Source organism: Athene cunicularia (assembly GCF_003259725.1).
Source record: "Athene cunicularia isolate RWA chromosome 28 unlocalized genomic scaffold, athCun1 chr28_part1, whole genome shotgun sequence".
In the NCBI taxonomy this organism is placed as follows: Eukaryota; Metazoa; Chordata; class Aves; order Strigiformes; family Strigidae; genus Athene; species Athene cunicularia.
The window spans coordinates 60,385-67,000 of record NW_020799139.1 but is presented as its reverse complement, the minus strand read 5'-3'; positions in this window follow the sequence as shown (position 1 = coordinate 67,000).

The following is a 6,616-nucleotide window of genomic DNA, read 5'->3' as shown; positions in this document are numbered from 1 at the left end:
GGTAAGGAGACCTTACTCCTTAGAAGGAGACTTGTGGCCTTGTTATTCCCCCTCCCTCAATTCAGGAACTGTGAATGCACGCTCACAACTTGGCTCCAGGTAAGGTCAGTGCCAAAGACCTCCACCAAACCCACCGTGTGTTTCTCAGCACACGGGCACTAACCCGTTCATCACGGGCAAAGTTCACATGCCTGTTGCTCCTGGCACCTCCCTGCAGGCTGCACCTTGGGAAACTTTACTCCGGATTTCTCCTTTAGCCCTGCAGTTTTCTTCCTGCACGTGAATCAAGGGCTTCCCAAACAACATCCTGACCTCTTGCAACTACAGCCCGGTTTTCAGGCTGGGCTCTCACTTAGGCCAGGGCTCGTTGATGCCACAGTGCCTGGCCCTTTCAAAGATGGCTCTTGAGTGACGTTCTTGAACCTTTGGGTCCTGGCCACTCCTGCAAATCTGGGCCTGTAACAGCAGGGCTGAGTTACCCTACGTATCACCTTGCTGACATGAGGGGAAAGTAAACAAGATTCCGCTCAGCACTGCAGCGACCAACTGCTCCAGTGTTGCCTGGCAGATGGGGCCCAAGAGGGAGACCATCTGTTCCTGAGCGAGGCCCTAAATTTCTCTCTGTGAGATCCTGGGCTGAAGATATCCAACTGAGTTCAGTGGGCGCAGAGGCGCAGGGGAACAGCCACGACCTTGATCGCTGCTTCAGTCCTTGGTGACTGGGCATCCTGCAGAGCTGAGCCAGGGCTCGGACCTCGATTCCGTGGGCTGTTGGATGCCTGTAGCATTCCTATTCCCTACATTTTTTTTCCTCTCTCCACATCTCCACCCTCTTTTCCTCCCTGCAGTCCTTCCCACACGCGTGCAATGCTTTGGTACAGTATGTGTTCCCTGTTGCAGAACTGGGCAGAGGCTATGTAGTTCCTTCCCCTGCAGCCCTCACAGCTGCCACTAGCTTTTCTCCCTACCCACCCTGCTCTCCTTGTCCCAAAAAGTGTCGCTGCCCAGCGCAAAGGCCGTTTGCCTGACTCCTGGCTGTTGACAGTTCATCTGGCTCCTCCAGCACGTTCTGGAGACACCGGAGGAGGTTAAAAAGAGGCACACTGGGGAGCTTGCAGAAATGCTGTTAGACCTCAGGGAAGGGTCTGGCATCTCAGGGAGAGAGAGAAGGGGATGACATCCAGGGAAGGCTGGAGAAGGAAAGAGCAATCTGCTGATAGTCAGCATGTCTGAGAAGCTGGGAACATATTGCATTAAACTGATAATAACACCTTGGACAGCAGGGTGGTAGTTTCCATCTGGCCTCGTGCTGAGCTTGGTCTCTCTCATTTCTTCCCCCCCTGTAGCCAGAGAATCTGAAGCGTCAGTTGGCCACAGGTCACCCAGCAAGGCTGTGGCAGAGCGAGGATGAAGGAGAAGAGCCTTATAGTGAGAGCAGGGCACTGAGGAGCAGCAGTGCAACCTCTTGACTCTCCTTTTGCCCCAACTAGATCCTCCTTGCGTTTGGGAGGTGGGAAGGCACTAGAGCTCTTTGCTTAATTAGTAGCAACAGCTGAAGCACTTGAGAAACAAAAGCTCCTCTCTCTCTCTCTGCCCCACTTTTACTTGGGAGCCAGGGGTGGGGAGCAAATTGCTTGGAAGCCAGAAAGCGCCCTGGATCTTGTCACCATGGCTGCACAGACACAGCCTCCTGTTATCTCCAGAGGAACAAAACCCTCCTCCCACCCTCTCCTGTCTCAGCTGGAGCTGATAGAAGAAGAAGAAATAAACAAAACAAATAATAATAATAAATAAATAAATAAAAATACCCCAACCCAAGCCAGCAAATAAATATCCAGGGAATAAACCAGCCTTCTGCAAAACATACTTGTTTCTGCAGTGGTTTTGGGGTTGCTGGAGAGCTGAAGGACTCAGATGAGCATTTCAGGTTATAGAGTCCATCTCAGTAACACTGGGATTTACAAAATCACAACTCTGGAACATTCTGATCACGCCATTTGCTTCAGAATAATGATCTCTAGCTATATATACCTAATTGTATGGTTCTGATTTATTTATATATGTGGATGTGTGGACTATTAACGTGATTAGGTATAATTTTTATGTCTCCTTGTGTGGAACCCACAGGGATCACATCTGAAAGTTTTCTGTAAGAGCTGGAGACTTGCTCCTTCTGTCTCTGTATGGCACCATGTGCAGGGAGAGGCACCAGAGGTGCAAGTGAGCAGAGGAAAGCAGCAGGACAAATCAGATAACGCAGATTTTTGTGCTACCACAGATAAACTGCTTTTGGTATCCGGGTACCTCCAGTCTTTACTGCAGTGTGGACAGGGGATTTAGAAAGTAAAACAAAATGAAAAACAAAGTGGGACTTTGCTGTTGTGTTGGTTTAGTTGTGTTCTCACAGCTAAAAGGCTAAAAAATATGCCAAATAGCATAGCAGTAAAGCAGTGAAAACTAGCAACCATATATTTGTATTTTGAGAGAAATTAGGGCTATTATGGTTGCTCCAGACAGGCTTCCTACATAAACTGGGTAGATAATTTCACTTGGTGCTTCATGCATCAAAGCTCTGACCATCTGGCTGAATGCGAACATACCTTTTAGCAACATGTCTCATTTTGGCTTGTTGCCTTCAGGGCCACCTCCCTCCAACAGACAACTATTTCAGTGCTTAATTACACTTACTGTTAAAAAAGGACAACTTATTTTTAGTGTGTATCTTTCCAATATCAGCTTCTGGCCACTGAATATTCTACTGTCTGCGTATGCATGTAGGAAACAATATGTTTAAATCAACCCGTGACCTGTGTGGGCCATTCAGGGTCAGAAGATGGACCACAGAATGACTCTAAGTTGTCCTGGGTTTTTAAAAATAATCATTCATATGTGAACAAATGAAGGAGAATAGTTGATCATTCAAAGTTTAACCGAGTTTTCTCTTTTTGGCACTGACTGGCACACTCAGTTCCGTGGCTCACCCACTTTTTTACTATCAGTAGTTGAAATTATAATGCTTGTAATTCTAGCAAGAAAATTATGACTTTGTAATACAATAAACATTTTGCTTAAATAGTAAGTATTGTCTTTGTTTATGGCTTTTTATTGCAACTGCCAAAGAATATCAAGTTGTGGTTTGATTCAGAAAGACTGAAGAACACCATATTAAATGGCTGATGATGCATTTCAACTTTTCCACACTCGTATTTTCTCCCATCAGTAGTTCTTTGGCCAACTGTAGCAAAGTGTTACGTGTAGATGTCCAATCTGGGGCACAAAAGACCGTTCAGTGTGAGAGGTGAGGCTTACAGGGGTGAACTCTTGCTTTTACACTTACCTGATCTTCCTTTGCATATGGACTTACCTGGATAAACTCATTTAGACCACGACAACTGCTTGCTCAGCCCAGCCTGAAAAGATCAGGCTCTTATTGATAGCTCTGAGCACACTGTTATTGCTAAAGAAAGCGTGCTGCTCTCATGCTCTCCCCCTGCCAGATAAACACGAACATCTGCATAACTATCGTGATAACAGTGATACAAGTCTTAATGATGCTGGGGTGAGGACTGTCTCCAGGACCTCTCTCCGAAGGCAGGCAGCCACTCCGATGTCTTTGAGAACCTGGGTTAACAGATCATCTTGAAGGAGTTGCTGATTTTTCCCCAAACCGATTAATGATGAACTGAGTGTAGGATTTCAGAGCACGTCATGTGTTCAGGCTAGGTGTGGACTTCTTAATGAATTTATGAGGGGAAAGAAATTGCAAACCCTGGTCAATACTGGGGATTGCAACCCAGGTCTCTGGGGCTCCCTCATACCTATCATACCCTGACTTGCTCTGTGCTCCAGAAAAACTACTGTTCCTTTGCATTTTATTTTATTTTATTTTTTGCCAAGAGGAAGAGCAGTGTGTCTGGGCCTGAGGTACAAGAACTAAGTCCCTTACTACAAAGGCCCCAGAGGGTCTCTGCCCCTCTTCCCCCATATAATCGACAGGGCTTGTGCCAGTGCTTGGGGAGGATGTTATGGGTCAACATCATTCACCCTTTGCCCCATAACCAGTTAGGATTAAAGACCAGTTTCCAAGGACGCGTGGCTGTGCTCCCGCACCCCTTGGCGTGGCAGAAGTAGCTGATAATTTTGTTTCTGCAGAGACAGTATTTGACCTCTCTGTCCCCTGCTGACCAAGTGCCCCCTTTTATGTATTAGCATCACGCACTAGTTGGAGTGTCTGCCCCTTTGCTATCACTCACATACATACACCCCTCATCTCCCAGCACCCACCAACTCCTAGCATCTGTGCCACTTGCTTGGCCTCTTTTCCTTTATGCTGCTCCCTTCCACAGTCGTGTGACTGCTATTGTGTGGTCCCTGCTACACAAAAGCTAGCCTGACCTAATTTAAATCAGTGCTATTGAAGCCGTTCTTGTTTTATCTCCCAGCACAAGGGCTGTGCTCCCCATTTCAGAGGTAGCAGAAATGAATGGCTAATTGGGGGGGTATTGTGCAAGGCGGCGTTGTCTCCCAGCCCTGATTGTCAGCTCTCCTGCTCCGCAGTGCTCCGAGCTCCCCTCCCTTGTAAGAGCCGTGCAGGCTGTTTAGGGAGTGGAGGGAGGAAAAGGGGAGAATGGGACTCTGCAGCCATCGCAGCGTGTCAGGCAAACAAAGCAGAGCATGGCCGCCTTCAGCGCACTGGTGAAAAGGCCGGCTGGGGGAGGGTTCCCTTGTTCAGAAAGGGCAGATGCTGGTGATAATAGTAGAGAATATCCATCCTTCACCTCCAAATAAGACCCCTGCTTTCTTTTTCCTGGGTATTTATGTGACAGTCCTTCCTAGCACTGTGGAGACTGTCCTTGGGGAGGGGGTGAGGCAGAGGGGGCTCTCACACTCGAGCAGTGCGCAGGGGTGGTAAGTCTTGGGAGCAGAGGAAGTGGGATAGGTCAGGGGCTGGAGGGGAGGCTGAAACACTGCCAGTCTCTTTGTCCTGCAGGGCAAAGTTTGAGCAGTCACTGACAATGGATCTTTGTAAGAAAAGCGAGAACATCCCCGGGAGCCATTCCAGCAAGCCGCAACCAGCATGAAGAGGGAGCTTTGTCTGGGCCCTCAGAGCCATACGAGGAGGATCTAGAGCCCACGACCCATCCACACAGTATGTCTCGGGCTACCAGAGCCCAGTGCTGCCTTACCGAGGGACCACCACAATATCTCAACTATGTGGGTTTTGGAGTTAACCCCAGCAGCACAATATCTTTCATCTAATTTCTCCCTCTGCCTCCTGCAGGTACCTTCCAAAAGCTTCTTCTCCGGGACTGTCTGGTCTCCAGCTCGCCTTTCTCCACCCATCACCAGACAGAAAGAGGTCTGTGGGAGAGAACAAAACACGAAGCATTTGAATCTTTCAATTGATGGTCTTGGGTCACTCACAGATCCACTTCCTTCTGCTCTAGGGAGAGGACTTTGCCCCCAGCTATTCATTAGGTTTGCCCCCAGTGCTCTCAGCAGCTGCACAGTGCAAAGGTCGCTGCCGGAGTCCTCTCCTGCAGGCAAAAAGAGAGCAGCAACACCAGGATGTTTAACAGCAACGTGAAGCAAACAAGTCCCAAGGCTTCAAGTTGGTCATGGACTTTAATGTAATGTTCTAATCTTTATTGCAAGTCAGATGAGAATAAAGTACTGGCAAATCCTGGAGTCAAAGGACGTGTGACAACCTGCTCTCTATCCTTTTGGCTCCAAATCAAGAGATTAGCTACAAAACTGTAAAATTAAAAGTAGGTTTTTATTTAAAGTACGTTTTATTAAAAGTGAGTTTTAATAAAAGTGAGGTTCTTTTCGCTTTCATGTGGGTTTATGATTCGTTTCTCCCTTCTAAGCTTTTCTCTGCGGCCAGCAGAGCATAAAACACACTTCAGCAAACAAAACAGGAAAACTAATTCTCACATTACCACCTGATTCCTGGGGCTGAGGTTTTACCAAAAAAAGAACAATTGCCACGGGTGTATGAGTTGTTAACACTGCATTAAGATAAAAGAAGAGGAACTAACATACCCCTAGAACCACATGGGATGGTCAACAGGGACTTTCTTTACCCAAAACCTCAGTGATGGAAGGTCACTGGTGCGACGCTGGCGGTCGGTCACCCTGCTCTGTCCCACCCTCGGGCGCAGCTCCCACAGCCTTGGGGAGACACGGGTGAGAGGAACAGAGTGTGGCCCGTTGGGCGTCACAGAGAACCTTCAAATTCAGGGAGGGAAAACTTGCCTCAGCCAAGGGAGAGCGCCAAGGGCCTGTCCCAGTTCTCAGGAAAGGGCCAGTCCCCTCCCGAGCAGCTCTGCAGGGAGCTCCGCGCCCCGTCGCCACTATTCTACCGACATCTGCTGGCAGCTGCCTCAGAAAGAAAAGATTAATTCTTCAAAAGCGGCCCAAGCGGTGGCACCACGCCCGGCCCGGTGGGCCCAGGGGATGTGCCCAGGCCCGGGCCTCCCGCCACCCCCCCCACCCCTCGCCTTGGAGCAGGGTGCAAGGCCAAGGCCGCTCGGGGTGAGGCCCTGGGGCTCCCCTCGGCGGGAAGCGCCTCCGCGCTGGGGTAGAGCCCCACCTCTGCCCGTACCGGGGCAGG